The 16,948-nt window shown below is 37.3% G+C and overlaps 1 protein-coding gene and 1 pseudogene across 5 annotated transcripts in view; both read left to right on the plus strand.

Moving 5' to 3' along the window:
• The window catches only part of BRD10 (bromodomain containing 10), a 109,530-nt gene that overhangs the window by 34,355 nt on the left and 58,227 nt on the right, over positions 1 to 16,948 (plus strand). The window lies entirely within an intron of this gene.
• LOC133252613 (heterogeneous nuclear ribonucleoprotein A1-like) lies at positions 3 to 16,762 on the plus strand (annotated as a pseudogene).

Consider the following 16,948-nt stretch of genomic DNA (forward strand, 5'->3'; position numbering starts at 1 on the left):
ATGTTAAAAAAAAAAACACACAAAAACAGTTAAGTTTCATGTTGTTTAAATTTTTAAGAACTACATTTCAGAGAGTAGCTGTGTAACTTTTGTGTGCCCATATCAAATTTCTGGGCCCATTTTAGTAGTGTTTCCAAAATGCATTCTCACCTAAATATGAGTTAATACTGAAATATCAAAATGGAATTTGTTTCAAAGTACAATTTTAAACCCAATTATTTAAAAACTATACAAAAATAATTTTTATGAAAGATTTCAGGTTGCTTTCTATACTTCTGGAAGTAGTCTCAATTGAATTATAAATTTTAAATGAGAAGAATTTTGAATAGATTTGTAGAACTTTAGAAGCACAGACCTTTAACATTTAAAATTAGGAGAACCTCTGGAGATAATGTAGTTCAAAATGACATATAAGTTCACTTATGCCAGTTCCTTCACTGGTATTAATTTCCTGGATAACTATGCTTACTCTGGACTCATCAGGAAAGAATGTTGTGCTCAATTAGTATTAACTTTTAGGGTCAGGGAGTACAGAGATTGATGACCTATCTATAAGGTTTTTTTAAATAGCAAGAGAGTAGGGCCCAGAGAGGTAAGTGATTACTCAGAAAAGACTGATAATTTTTATATTAAATCATATCTCAAACTATATTAGCAATTGCTGATATAATAGAGAACTACTAATGCTAGTCAAAGTCAATTTATAATATATTGTTACTCCTCTTGTAATAATTTAGCTTGCTTTGTAGGATTAAAATACAACCTGAGGCTTTCTGTACCACCATACTTTTTAATAATAGTGGTTAGTTGAGAACCCACAGTGTCCTCAAAAAAAAAAAATAAATAAATAAAATAAATAAAACCCACTTCTTTTCCTTGTATAGAGCCTCATAAAACTACTCCTGCTATAGAAAAGGGGGTTGTATGGAAGGGGCTAAAGATTAATCTGACAGTAGTATGTAATAGATTAATGTAGAGAGAAATTGAAGAAAAGGAAGGCTTATAGGAAGAAGGCTGTAGGAGTCTAGTGCTCCACTACTGATGACCAGAAATAGGAAGAAGGTTAAATTGTTCTTGAAACAATCAGCAGGACTTAGTACCGTCCTTGATATAGGAGGAACATAGGAAGAGACAAAGAGGAGTCTGGAGATAGTTGTAATAGTAGCAATAAGAAAATAAAAAAGAATAGTTAACGTTTATTGTGCAGGGCTATTTGCCAGGTTCAGACTGAATTGACTTAGCAGCAGCAGCAGCTCTAAGTACCTCATATGTATTCAGTATTTGTCCTGAGGCAGATAGACGAGTAACTTGCCCAAAGTCAGGCAGTTTTTGAATGGTGAATTTAAGATTTGAACCAGAGCATTGTGGTTATAGTTTGTACTCCTGAGAAGTATGCTGTCCCTGTGACCTAAAAATGATGGAACCATCAAAGAAAATAAAAGAACTTGAGTCAGTGGTGTGGAGACAGATCTGTGAACTGTAGTCTTTAATAAGTTGTTTGAAGTGATGAGGGAAACATTTAAGCAAGTAAGTAGGAATGGCTAGTAAGAATCTGGAAATATGAGAATCCTTTTCTTTTCTCCAGTTTTATATATGTATGTGTGTGTCCTGTGCGTAACATCAAATAAACATGGGTGAATTAAGACATGGGGGGAAAACCCTCCTTTAAATGTGTAGTAACTATGATAATTTAATATGAATTAAGCTTGCTCTTTGGGTAAAGCATTAACCTTTTCTTTTTTAACTAGGGATATTTTAAGCATGGAACAAAGAATAAAATCAAAGGCCTTGGTACCCCCTACTCAGCAGTTTTTAAAACTGTTCTAAGTTTTGTTATTTATTATTCATAAGTTCGGAGAAGGCAATGGCACCCCACTCCAGTACTCTTGCTTGGAAAATCCCATGGACGGAGGAGCCTGTTAGGCTGCAATCCATGGGGTTGCTAAGAGTCAGACATGACTGAGCGACTTCACTTTCACTTTTCACTTTCATGCATTGGAGAAGGAAATGGCAGCCCACTCCAGTGTTCTTGCCTGGGGAATCCCAGGGACGGGGGAGCCTGGTGGGCTGCCGTCTCTGGGGTCGCACAGAGTCGGACACGACTGAAGTGACTTAGCATTCATAAGTTACTTTTGCATCTTTGCTAAAAATCAGATGAACATATATTTGTGAGTTTTTCTGGACTTTCTGTTCTTTACCATCTATAAGTCCATCTTTAAGTTATGTTGACTTGATGACTGTGGCTTTATAATAAGCTTTGAAATTTGGTAGTGTGAATATTCCAACTTTGTGTTTTGTTTTGTTTTTCCCCCTAAAATTTTTAGGCTATACTGGGATCTTCGCATTTCTGTGTAATTTTAGAATCATACTGGAAATCCTACCAAACAAAAAACACCTGAGGGAATTTTGATTGAGAGTGCATGGAAGTTTTGCTAATCTTTTTTAATGTAGTGTCTAATCCAGGGAACTTTTTTATTTCAGAGTTTGTATTTTTTCAGCTCCAGAAGTTAATTTGTTTTTTTAATATCTTCATTTCTTATTATGTTCCTTTTAATGTCCTTTTCTGCTAGCTCCATCATCTTTGTCTTTGCTAAGCCAATTGACCAATTTTCTCCTTGTTGTAAGTAACATTTTTCTGCTTCTTGACATGTCCAGTAATTTTTTATTAGAAATTGTATGTTGTGAATGTTACCTTGCTGAGTATTTAGATTTGTATTTACCTTCTTAAAAGAGGACTGAGCTTTGTTCTTCCAGGGAGTTAAGTTCCTTGTGGATCAGTTTGATAATCCTTTCAACTCCAGGTTTTAAGCTCTTATAAGATGGGTCTAGAATAACCTTCATTCCACTTCAGCCCTGCTGCTGCTGCTGCTACTGCTGCTGAGTCGATTCAGTCGTGTCCGACTCTGTGCTACCCCATAGATGGCAGCCCACCAGGCTCCCCCGTCCCTGGGATTCTCCAGGCAAAAACACTGGAGTGGGTTGCCATTTCCTTCTGCAATGCATGAAAGTGAAAAGTGAAAGTGAAGTCACTCAGTCACGTCTGACTCTTAACGACCACATGGACTGCAGCCTACCAGGCTCCTCTGTCCATGGGATTTTCCAGGCAAGAGTACTGGAGTGGGGTGCCATTGCCTTCTCCGAAGTTACATTGAAAGAAAGTGAAAGTGAAGTCACTCAGTCGTGTCTGACTCTCTGCGACCCCATGGACTGTAGCCTATCACGCTTCTCTGTGCATGGGATTTTCCAGGCAAGAGTGCTGGAGTGGATTGCCATTTCCTACTAAGATGTAATGAGCTTTCCTAGTGGCTCAGCAGTAAAGAATCCTCGTTCTGTTAAGGAGACCCTGGAGACAAAGGTTTGGTTCCTGAGTCTGAAGGATCCCATGGAGGAGGAAATGGCAATCCATTCCAGTATTATTTCTGTAAAAATCCCATGAACAGAGGAGCCTGGAAGGCTACAGTCCATAGGGTCGCAAAGAGTTCGACACGACTGAGCAACTAAGCACATGCTAAGACCTGACCTCTCTGGAGTCTCCACCAAATGCCCCCAAGTGATGACTGAGAACTCCACACTTCCTCTGGTCTCCCTATTGTGTCTATGAACTTGATCTTACAATTTTCTAGTCATTCTTGTCCTACTTTGTACCCTTGTATAGATTTCTGAAGCTCTTTTCTGCATAGCTTCCTTGTTTTTAGAATTATCTCACAATTTCTAGGTGCCTTACTCCCCTAATGCTGATTTTCATCTCAACTCAACTCCACTGGACCATTTGGGTTTCTGCTGTCTCTGCTCATGGTCTGGAAATTAATTGCTTTTAGTTAAGAGGTCAGTCAATTGTAGGGATCACCTCATTTATTTCATTTCTTGGGGATGACAGTCTTGTACTATTTGATATTCAATGTCTAAAAACATTTGTTTTGTGCATTTTATTCAATTTGTAATTGTTTACAGAGTGAGGGTAAGATTGATTCAGTTACTGCATCATGACCAGGAAAAGGAGGTCATTTCTGAGCATTTTTTATGTATATATTAATAGATAATATATAGCATTGTTTTGTATGTCTTTAACCTTTATAGAGAATCTCTATACAGTCAACAAAAACAAGACCAGGAGCCGACTGTGGCTCAGATCATGAACTCCTTATTGCCAAATTCAGACTTAAATTGAAGAAAGTAGGGAAAACCATTAGGCCATTCAGGTATGACCTAAATCAAATCCCTTATACAGTGGAAGTGAGAGATAGATTTAAGGGCCTAGATCTGATAGATAGAGTGCCTGATGAACTATGGAATGAGGTTTGTGACATTGTACAGGAGACAGGGATCAAGACCATCCACATGGAAAAGAAATGCAAAAAAGCAAAATGGCTGTCTGAGGAGGCCTTACAAATAGTTGTGAAAAGAAGAGAAGCAAGAAGCAAAGGAGAAAAGGAAAGTTATAAACATCTGAATACAGAGTTCCAAAGAATAGCAAGAAGAGATAAGAAAACCTTCCTCAGAGATCAGTGTAAAGAAATAGAGGAAACAACAGATGGGAAAGACTAGAGATCTCTTCAAGAAAATTAGAGATACCAAGGGAACATTTCATGCAAAGATGGGCTCGATAAAGGACAGAAATGGTATGGACCTAACAGAAGCAGAAGATATTAAGAAGAGGTGGTAAGAATACACAGAACTGTACAAAAAAGATCTTCACGGCCCAGATAATCATGATGGTGTGATCACTGACCTAGAGCCAGACATCCTGGAATGTGAAGTCAAGTGGGCCTTAGAAAGCATCACTATGAACAAAGCTAGTGGAGGTGTTGGAATTCTAGTTGAGCTATTCCAAATCCTGAAAGATGATGCTGTGAAAGTGCTGCACTCAATATGCCAGCAAATCTGGAAAACTCAGCAGTGGTCACAGGACTGGAAAAGGTCAGTTTTCATTCCAATCCCAAAGAAAGGCAATGCCAAAGAATGCTCAAACTACCGCACAATTGCACTCATCTCATATGCTAGTAAAGTAATGCTCAAAATTCTCCAAGCCAGGCTTCAGCAATATGTGAACTTCCAGATGTTCAAGCTGGTTTTAGAAAAGGCAGAGGAACCAGAGATCAAATTGCCAACATCCGCTGGATCATGGAAAAAGCAAGAGAGTTCCAGAAAAACATCTATTTCTGCTTTATTGACTATGCCAAAGCCTTTGACTGTGTGGATCACAATAAACTGGAAAATTCTGAAAGAGATGGGAATACCAGACCACCTGACCTGCCTGCTGAGAAATCTGTACGCAACCTGCAACAGTTAGAACTGGACGTGGAACAACAGACTGGTTCCAAATAGGAAAAGGAGTACGTCAAGGCTGTATATTGTCACCCTGTTTATTTAACTTATATGCAGAGTACATCATGAGAAACACTGGGCTGGAAGAAGCGCAAGCTGGAATCAAGATTGCCAGGAGAACTATCAATAACCTCAGATATGCAGATGACACCACCCTTATGGCAGAAAGTGAAGAGGAACTAAAAAGCCTCTTGAAAGTGAAAGAGGACAGGGAAAAGTTGGCTTAAAGCTCAACATTCAGAAAACGAAGATCATGGCATCTGGTCCCATCACTTCATGGGAAATAGATGGGGAAACAATGGAAACGGTGTCAGACTTTATTTTGGGGGGCTCCAAAATCACTGCAGATGGTGACTGCAGCCATGAAATTAAAGGACGCTTACTCCTTGGAAGGAAAGTTATGACCAACCTAGATAGCATATTGAAAAGCAGAGACATTACTTTGCCAACAAAGGTCCATCTAGTCAAGGCTATGGTTTCTCCTGTGGTCGTGTATGGATGTGAGAGTTGGACTGTGAAGAAAGCTGAGCGCCGAAGAATTGATGCTTTTGAAGTGTGGTGTTGGAGAAGGCTCTTAAGAGTCCCTTGGACTGCAAGGAGATCCAACCAGTCCATTCTGAAGGAGCTCAGCCCTGGGATTTCTTTGGAAGGAATGATGCTAAAGCTGAAACTCCAGTACTTTGGCCACCTCATGCAAAGAGCTGACTCATTGGAAAAGACTCTGATGCTGGGAGGGATTAGGGGCAGGAGGAGAAGGGGACGACAGAGGATGAGATGGCTGGATGGCATCACTGACTCAATGGACGTGAGTCTGGGTGAACTCTGGGAGTTGGTGATCGACAAGGAGGCCTGGCGTGCAGTGATTCATGGGGTCGCAAAGAGTTGGACACGACTGAGCGACTGAACTGACTGAACCTTTATATAAATGGCAGTCTTCTGTTTTCAGTCAACATTATGTGTCTTGAGATTTAGCTGTCTTGAATTATTTCATTGTATTTTATTTCCAGTGCTTGTGTATAATATTCCATTATTTGACTGTATTACAGTTTAGTCATTTACCTGATAAGATACACATTTTGAATTAGTTCTAGAGTTGCATTATTATAGAATGCTACAGTACACATTCATGTACTTGTCTTATTTAAGGATGAGGATATGGATAGATAGATCTGTGGGTGTGTATCCATTCTACTTTATTTTTAATTTTATTTTTCTTCTTTATGTTTGACTCACTCAACCTGTTTTCCTAACTCTCCCCATTCTCTTCTGGCAACCACCAATCTGTTCTCTCTCTTTTTTCTTTTTTTTTTTTTCAGACTCTACATACAAGAGAGATCATACAGTTTTATCATTCACTGTCTGACTTTTTTTTCACTTAGCGTAATGTCCTCAAAATCCATCCATGCTGTCAGAAGTGGTAATATTTCCTTCTGTTTTGCTAGCTATATAGTATTCCATTGTGTATGAATACCACAATTTCTTTATCCATTCATCCATTGATGGATATTTAGGTTGTTTTTATATCTCGTCTGTTGTGTATAATGCTGCAGTAAATATGGGGATGCATATATCTTTTCAAGTTAATGTTTTCATTTTCTTCAGATAAATGCTCAGAGGTGGAATTGCTGGATTATATTGTAGTTTTATTTTTAATTTTAGGGGGAACTTCCATACTGTTTTTCATAGTGGTTGCACCAGTTTATATTACCATCAACAGTGCTCAAAGGTTCCCTTGTATCCACATCCTAACCAATGATTTGTTATTTTCTGTGTTTTTGATAATGGTCATTCTGACAGGTATGAGATGATATCTCATTGTGGTTTTCATTTGCATTTCCCTGATGATTAATGATGTTGATCATTTTCTCATGTATCTGTAGACCCTCTGTGTCTTTGGAAAAATGTACATTCAGATCTGTCCATTTTTTAATCAAATTGTTTTCTACTATTGGATTGTATAAATTTTTTAATATATTTTGGATTTTAACCTCTTACCAGATACATGATTTGCAGATATTTTCTCCTATTAATAGCTTGCCTTTTCATTTTGTTGATGGCTTCCTTTGCTGTAGAGAGCTTTTTATAGTATGATGTAGTCAAACTTAGTTACTTTTTTCTTTTCTTGCTTTTGCTTTTGTTGTCAGATCCAAAAATCTTTACCAAGACCTACGTCAAGGAGCTTACTGACTCTTTTTCTTCCAGGAGTTCTGTAGTATAAGATCTTACATTCAAGTCTTTAATCCATTTGAATTCATTTTTGTGTATGTTGTAATATAGTGGTCAAATTTCATCCTTTTACATGTAGCTGTCCAGTTTCCCCAACACCATTTATTGAAAGGATTGTGATTTCCATACTGTATATTCTGTCTCCTTTGTCGTAAAGTAGTTGATATATATATATATGGGTTTATTTCTGGGCTGTCTGTTCTTATCCATTGATCTGTGAGTCTGTCTTTATGCCAGTAACTAACTTTCTTGATTACTATAGCTTTGTAACATCACTTGAAGTCAGGGAGCATGATGCGTCCAGCTTTGTTTGGTCTTTCACCTTCTAGGTACTTCATTCTTTTTCATTCAATTCTATATTCATTCTGCCTTTAATCTTATGGTCATGGCAAGTTGTTTAGTGCTTTAAAGAGTGTTGCTACACTAATAACTACAGTAATATGTTCTTAAAGTTGTTGTAAGGAAGTTATATTGATAAAGTAGTTACCATCATATTAGTTTTATATAAAGTAATTAATTATGACAATAAAGTATCTTATGTATATTTAAAGAATAAATTTAATATACCTATTTTCCTTCCCAAGAACACATGAATATTTAAACTTTTTAACTCTAGACACTCCCCCTCAGTCTTAAGTGCCATCATTGTTCAATATTGTAGTTCTTTCTGATTCTTAACTGCCCAACTGTTGCCACAGCTCTAGTTTTTAATCTAAGATTTTCTCCTTTCTCATGTTATACTTTCTTCATAAGTGATTTCATTCATTCCCATACCACCTATATATAGAAGACTTATAGATAGATGTCTCTCGCCCAAACTTCTCTTTTGAAGCCTAATTGCATACTTAATATATTCTCTGGATATAATATCTATCAGTGACGATATCAGTGTATCTCATCTTCAGGAAATAGGTGGCACATTCAAAATGGGATAATTCAAAGAGGGTTTATTTCCAAAGAAGTTGGAATATAGCTGAACATTAAGACGTGAAGCTGAGATACATTCGTTAGGTTACTCCTTTCTGCCCATCAGATCAGATCAGATCAGTCGCTCAGTCGTGTCCGACTCTTTGCGACCCCATGAATCGCAGCACCCCAGGCCTCCCTGTCCATCACCAACTCCCGGAGTTCACTCAGACTCATGTCCATGGAGTCAGTGATGCCATCCAGCCATCTCATCCTCTGTTGTCCCCTTCTCCTTTTGCCCCCAATCCCTCCCAGCATCAGAGTCTTTTCCAATGAGTCAACTCTTCGCATGAGGTTTCTGCCCATGGATGCTGTCAATAAGCGTCTTAGAAGGCTCCCCACTCCACTGCTGTCATGTCTAAGTCAGAGTCTCCCAAAGAGCCCAAACAGCTGTGGCAGCTCTTCATCAGAGCACTGAGCTTTGAAACAACCAATGAGAGTCTGAGAAGCCATTCTGAGTAATGGAAAACGCTCACAGACTGTGGTAATGACGGATCCAGACACCAAGCACTCCAGAGGCTTCAGGTTTGTCACCTATGCCTATGAAGGAGGTGGATGCAGCCATGAGTGTGAGGTCACACAGGGTGGTTGGAAGAATTGTGGAAGCAAAGAGGGCCATTTCAAGAGAAGATTCTCAAATACCCGGTGCCCTCTTAACTGTAAAAAAAGTTTTTATTGATGACCTTAATGACACTGAAGAACATCACCTGAGAGATTATTTTGAACAGTATGGGAAATTTGAAGTGATTGAAATCATGACTGACTGAAGCAGTGGCAAGAAGAGAGGCTTTGCTTTTGTAACCTTTGATGACCATAACTCCATAGACAAGATTGTCATTCAGAAATACCACACCGTGAATGGCCACAACTGTGAAGTAAGAAAAGCTCTAAGTAAGAGGTAGCTAGTGCTTCATCCACCAAAGAGGTTGAAGTAGTTCTGGAAACTTCGGTGGTGGTTGTGAAGGTGGTTTTGGTGGGAACAACTTTGGTCGTGGAAGAAGCTTTAGTGGTTGAAGTGGCTTTGGTGGCAGCCGTGGTGGTGGATATCGTGGCTGTGAGAATGGCTATAATGGATTTGGTAATGATGGAAGCGGTTTTGGAGATGGTGGAAGCTACAATGATTTTGGCAGTTGCGGCAATCAGTCTTCAAATTTTGGGCCCACAAAAGGTGGAAACTTTGGAGGCAGAAGTTCTGTCCCCTATGGCAGTAGAGGCCAGTACTTCACCAAACCATGAAACCAAGGTCACTTTGGTGGTTCCAGTAGTAGCAGTAGCTATGGCAGTGGTGGAATGTTTTAATTTCTGGCAGGAAACAAAACTTAGCAGGAGAGGAGAGCCAAAAAAGTGACAGGGAAACTACAGCTTACAACAGATCTGTGAACTCAGCCAAGCACAGTGGTGTCGGGAGCCGCGTTAGGCATTACTGACAAAATGGAGGCACGGTCCCAGCCCCCTCTCCTCATTCCGCAGGCACGGACCTGGGATGAAGGAGTTAGCTCTTGTGATTCTGACTTGTTTCTTCCTTTCTTCCGTTGAGTTGGCTGGAAAGAATGTTTTAAGGTGTTTATTGTTCTTGAGAGAAGCCTGAGAAAGCACAAAGCCTTCTACAGTTGTGCCCAGAAAATAATCTATAAAGTAACCATTGACATTTGTTCAAGGATTTTTGCAAAGAATGTCTCAGGACTTGCACATAGGCCACAGTTTGAGGCCATGGGAAAGATTGTTATCTGAGACCTGTTTGTGAGGGAAATGTTTATGGCAAAAGAAGTTTGCTGAGTTTAGGGTTTAGGAATAATTAAGAATAGTTAGAAACCTTTTTAAGGGATAGTGAGCTTAGGATACTAGGGGCAAGGATTTAGAAAGATAAGAAATAAACCGAGGAATGTGGTATTCAGCCCAGGGATAAGCATGAGTTACAATGTAATCACAAGTGAACATGATTGTGAGAGAATTGCTGAAGCAGGAACCCTGTTTGAAGGGCAACTGAGACAATAATCTGGGTGAGGGGGAACTGAAAATGTCAAACCTCTGACCTAATGCTTTTGAAAAAGTATAAAAGAGAACCTGATGCTTGAAATAAACATGTAGTCCCGTACCTCAAGTCAGAGGCTACATCATTTCCCACCGACACTGCTCATCCCTTCAGGGCCTAGCTACTACAAAGAAGACATGTTTTAGACAATGCAGCTTGAGGACTGTACTTGTGATTAATTGTAAAACAGGTAATTTTAATTTCTGTTCTGTGGAAAGTGTAAAGCATTCCAACAAAGTGTTTTAATGTAGTTTGTTGTTGTTGTTGTTTTGCACCCATGCTGTTGATTGCTAAAATGTAATAGTCTGATCATGACTCTGAATAAATGTCTTAAAAAAAAAAAAAAAAAGACATAAGGCTGTTAGTAAACAAGGGGGATTAGTTACTGGTACCCCAGAGAGGAGTATAAAGAAGAGACTACTGAGATGATACCTTCTGTTGAAGGACACAGCTCCCCCAACAAAACTTTTAAGTCCATTTATAAAAGTTTTATTCCACTTACATGAACTTAATATACATGTTCTTAACAGTTATGCTTATGTTGTTCATGAAAATTTAACAGGACATTAAACAGAGCTAGTCATCATCTCAAGTTATTTCCCTGTTATTGTTTGTATAGCACATGCGGATTAGGCAAATACCAAAAACTTCACAAAGAGGAGGCCAAGGGAATAAATACTCTACCCTACTTTCCTATCTTGCCAGGACTGTCTTGACTAAACCTAAGGAAAGCTAGCGGATGAGGTTGCCTACTGATACAGATAAAACTATACAGTAGAGAGTAGATCTGGAGGCAAACAAAAGATATTTGCCATAGATCTCTTCAAAATGATTACACCAAAAATTAATTATGAAAGCCTAGTGCTTACTCCTAGAACTTGATCTCACTGTAGTGCTCCCTATCTTTGTGAATGGCACCACCATCTGTTAGATTATTTAAATTAGAAATCTGAGATTCATATTTAAGTTAGAAATCTGAGATTCATACAGGACATCTTCCTTTCCCTTATACACAAATCAAAATTCAATCCCAAATATTGATGTTTTATTTCCTAAATCTCTCTTTAATCTGCTTCCCTCTATCTTCTCTGTCTCCATCCGGTTCCTTAATCTCTCACTTAGACAACTATAATCTTCTCTTAATTAGTGAAACTGTGTCCATGCTTACCCTCATTCTATTCTGTTTTTCACATTAAAGGTAGGATTTTGTTGTTCAGTAGGTAAGTTGTATCCAACTCTTTGCGACCCGATAGACTGCAGCATGCCTGGCTTCCCTGTCCTTTACTGTCTCCAGAATTTGCTCAGATTCATGTCTAAAAAGTAGAATGAACTTTTCCCAATGCAGATTTGATCACGCCTTCTTTCCTGTTCCCATTACTTTTTACCTCCTCAAAACAAAACAGGTACACACAAGAACTTTAATGGCTTAATATAGTTTATAAGACCCTGCTTTCAGCTTTTGGCCTCATCTTGTCTCTCTAACCCCATTGTACACCCTTTATCCCACATTCTTGCTATCCTTGCCACTCCAGCTTCCCTTTTCTCTCTTCTGTGCCAAGAGATTGTTAACTTTATGTGCATCCAAATTTAGAGTTTACATAAAAACTTGTGAAATCTATCAAGAATAGTTAGACCTTTTATTTTAACCTTTGTTTTCTAACATAAGCATGATTTTCTTTTATAGTTGAAAATGCAGTAAGTATTAAAATTCATAAAGTGCCACCTAACTAGTGGGATAAGCAGAGTCTTTTGTTTTTGTTATTTTTTTAACGTCTTTTGGACCTTTCCCAAGATTTTTTGGTGGGAAAAAAAGGAAGGAAAATATGATATATCTTCAGAAGGAAAATATGACATTTCATCAGCAACATATAATGTGATACATAGGAGTGCTAAGCAAAGCCTGCCTCCCTGTGTATAATTTTTCTGCCGGCTATCATGATTTTATCAATCTGTCAATTCTGTCAATCTAATTATCCTGTCGAGAGTTAGTCAGAGACTAGCTGAGAATATGGCTACTGAAAAATTTGGTCTGAAAGGGACTTTGGAAACATCATAAAGAAGGGTCAGATTGGAAGACAGGGAAGGTTGCAGAGATCATATGGCTACTGTAGTTGTGCTTAAAACCTGGGTGTAGCTTTCTCTTTTTTATTGTTTTTTGATTAAAACTTCTGGTATAAGAAGTGGGAAAATAATGTTCTCCTCCTGTTCATTAGCTTTAGACAACTTTTTATTCGATATATTGGAAATTCAAGTTGGCAGCAAGCTGAATAATTCTATTTCATATTATGGTAATATGGCGATACTTGAGTTAACTGACAGGTATCTAATAATTTTTAGGTGATCATCTGGGCAGACACAGACCTAAAAGTAAACTATTTTAAAAAATCTTTTAAGTCCAACAGTTAGGTCTCTGATTTGTGATCTATTTCAGTTAAAAGAAGGGAGTCCTTACTCTGTATTTTATTTTTATACAGTAGGTAGTTTCCCTTGCTTGTACAGTATAGGCTATAAATACCATGGTTTCTTATTCAGATTACAAAAATCCCGACATTCCTATACTATTATCTTTATTTACCTAGATGCATTGGAAACCAATACAAAGGGGATGGCAGATGATATGTATTTAACAGAGAGAAATAAACATTGAGTAAGGGTTGGTGATGGACAGGAAAGGCTGGTGTGCTGCAGTCCATGGGGTAGCAAAGAGTCGGACATGACTGAGCAACTGAACTGAACTGAGGGGTTGGTAGTCTGGCCTTCTCCAGGTAAATGCTAATAGGGTAGCAGCCAGTCTTGGAGCTGATTAATGTAGGGAGGCACTGTTAAGATTTAGAAGACAGGAGCACTATAAGTCAAAGAGGAAAATGGAATGAAAGGGCTGATTAATGTGTAGTTGCTGGAATAGTCTTTAAGATACTCATGACCACTGCATTTTGTTAATAATGATGACATTGAATCATTAAGGAAAGGTTAAACTATATTTTGTGTTCCTTGTTTATTAAGCCGGAATGTATGTAATACATTTTAGATAACTGTTTTTAAAAAATAAAATTGTTAAAATTGAAAGCTAGCTTTCCTCAAGTAAATTTCAGTTAATCCAAAATATGACAGTATTAGGTATCAGTTTTAATCAAATAATAGCCATGTTAAAAATATTGTACCACTGCACCATTCTTTTCTTTGCAAAATGATTTGGATTTCCAAAAGTAGTGTGCATGTAAGTTGTATAAACTTATTGGTATTTTATTGATCTGGAAATTGCTAAAGTTAAAAGTAAAAATGTTTTTTACATTTCTGTGATTTAGAAATTATGACTTACATTTGATTTATTTTCAAATTCTTAATAACCTAAAGTAACAATGACTTAATGAAGTAGACATTTGTCATTTGTGACCACCCACATTTTTGAATAGTTGCCCTACATTTTGGTAATTTCCCATGTTACAAGCCCTAACTTCACAAAGCAGTTCAGCTCAGTTCAGTCGCTCGGTTGTGTCCAACTCTGCGACCCTATGGACTATAGCACACCAGGCTTCCCTGTCTGTCACCAACTCCCAGAGCTTGCTTAAACTCATGTCCATCGAGTTGGTGATGTCATCCGGCCATCTCATCCTCTGTCATCCCCTTCTCCTCCTGCCTTCCTGACTTTGCAAAGCAGTTGCCAGGAAATCTGTATTCTCATACCCACTCACAACTAAGGTAAGGAGGTCCATGACCAGTCATACTCTTCTCACTTGAAATTGCTTGGGACCAACATGAGGTGGCAGTCTTAGGCAAGAAGTTTATCTTTTGACAAAGGTGGTGGTGGGAGCTTCTAGTTGTTCTAGGTTCCTAGTATGAGAAGTACCAAATAATAGTGGCAGTCTAATTTTTCCTGGAGAAGTTGTCAAAGTGCAGTTGCAGTTCATATCTGTTAAGTTTGGTTCGTAACAACAAACCCTTAACAGAGCTTAATTCCTTTTCTACTTAGCTGGAAGAGATTTTGTTTATAGTTAAGTAAAAAGCTTGACTAAACAATATCAATGATTGCTTTTCCTAAAATATAATATTTTATATTGAAAATGTAAATGAATGTCTTGCTTTCCTTTTTCATTCAACTAGCTTAAACATTGTGTTATAATGGTTTTTCAGTTAATGGATTATTTTGCATTACAGCTTCTGTATATGTTTCTTACTAGATTGTAAAGTGTGCGGCCCATACTTTCACCTCTCTGTATTCTTATACATGATAGGCATTAGATAAAATTTATAAAACTATTAAAGTTAGGATACTTTAAAACATATAATAACTTCTTTGTAAAGCTATTTACTCATGAATGATGTTCCTGCCAAGTTATTTATGACCAAAATAACCTAAGGCACAGCTTCTATTAGTATTTTACATAGTAACGGATTAATGTTCTCTAAGCCAGTAAAGAACAATCAAGAACTTGTCCAGGAAAAAAAAAATTTTGTTCATTTTGTAGTGTTTACTTTTACTTACAGTTTTACTGAGAAATGATTGATATATATCACTGTGTAAGTTTAAAATATACAGCATGATGGTTTGATTTACGTAAATGATTACCAAAGTAGATTTAATTATATTGATCATCTCATATGGATATAATGAAAAGATGAAAATTCTCCTTGTGATGAGAACTATTAGGATCTACTCTCTTTAACTTTCCTTTTTCCCATTAGTGAATGTGGTTTTTATAAGTATCCTCAGGCAGTCTTATAGCATCACCCAAATACTGAAGGCTTAATTTTTTGAGCTAACATTTTAGAAACATGTAGCGCTGTTATCTGATTTTAGTATAATACCTCAGAACAATTTTTTAAATTGAGAATAACTTTGAAAGCTGTTTTTTTTTTAATCTGTCCTTGTGAGCACACTGGTTTGCTTCAGCATTTTTTAATAGAGTGTTTTTTAAATGTGTTTAATTTTTTTTTCATTGGCAGATTATAGATATTGACTCTAGAGGTCTTTGGCAAGCTCCCATTCCATATGTACCACCCTGCTGAGGACAGGATGGAGACTCACAGTTCTAGTTCTAAAGGATTATTCCACATTTCGCTGGCCTGTACCAGACCAGACTTTCTCTTCCTCCTACCTCTTCAGTACTCATGGTTTGAATTTAGAATCCATCATTGTCTCCTGAAAGGTTTAGTTTGTAGGGAACGTAAGCATGAGTAGCAGCCCTTAAATAACTTCAGGCAATGTCCATATTTGGCTGCATCATAACACAACTATGTCACGGCCTTTCCAGTTACCTGATCCTGCAGAATGCATGAATTATTGCCTAAATTTTCTTCTTCCCAGAGTAAGCCAGTTGGTGCTAACTTTAACCTACCAATGGCAGACTATTTATATTGCTGGTTCTTGCACTAATACACTATGTAAGCCTAAGGAAATTATCTCATTGTCCTTCTATGTCCTTAATGTCCCCATCTGTAAGTTGAATAGTGTCTGAAATTGCCATATCTCTAGCCTTTATTGGCCAAAGGTTGCTAACACTGTTTTAGACAAAAACAAGTCCATAAAAGTGTTTTGGTCTGTTCCAACTCCTCGTTTCATTTTCTTCCCTGAGTACTAGTTATTACTTTTTCACCTGTACAAAAACAGAGCATAATTAATTGTGACATGGTTGACCAAAATCAGTTTCAGTGCCAAGTATGCTAAATGCACTTTTTGATGGTTGATATTCGAACAGATTCAATTTCCTATACCAAACCTTTAAACTCTTGAGTTACATTTCATGAGAAATAAATTGAAAACCTTTTTTTTAGTTAACAGAACATTGAATAAATGATTACTCTTCTCAGTATATATTAACTGTAGAGAAATTCAGTTTCATGTTAAGATACAAAATATACATAAATCTACCATGGTAAGATATACAGTATCTATAAATCTTTTTCATTTTGGCTCTTTTATAGCTCCTGGCTAATATTCTTTAGCTTTTAAAAAGTTGATTTATGAAATTTTTTTTTTTATTTCATTGGCTGTATAGTTTAAAAGTCACATAGTACTACTGAGGCTTTTAATGAAAGATAGCAACCCTTACTTCAGCTCATCTTCAAATTCATGACTCAGAAACATCTACCTTTAACTTTTGGGGTAATTTTTCTAGTAATTATTTCCATATTTCTTAATATATGCTTATGTTGGCTATTAATAGTTCTTGATTTTTTAGCTTGGCATTATCTGTTGACATCCATCTGTGGAAGTGAAGATTTATTTCACTTATAAGTATTTCTGTTTATTTGCAAGTTACATGCTCTTTTTCTGTTAATATGGATCTTTTCTGCCTCATCTGTCTTATGTATTATTGATTAATAATTCAGCTCTATCTCATTTTTTACCCCAAACTAGACATTGTTGTTACTGTTTTTTGTAATAATGTTTATTTACCC

Source organism: Bos javanicus, chromosome 8, assembly GCF_032452875.1.
Source record: "Bos javanicus breed banteng chromosome 8, ARS-OSU_banteng_1.0, whole genome shotgun sequence".
NCBI classification, from domain to species: Eukaryota; Metazoa; Chordata; class Mammalia; order Artiodactyla; family Bovidae; genus Bos; species Bos javanicus.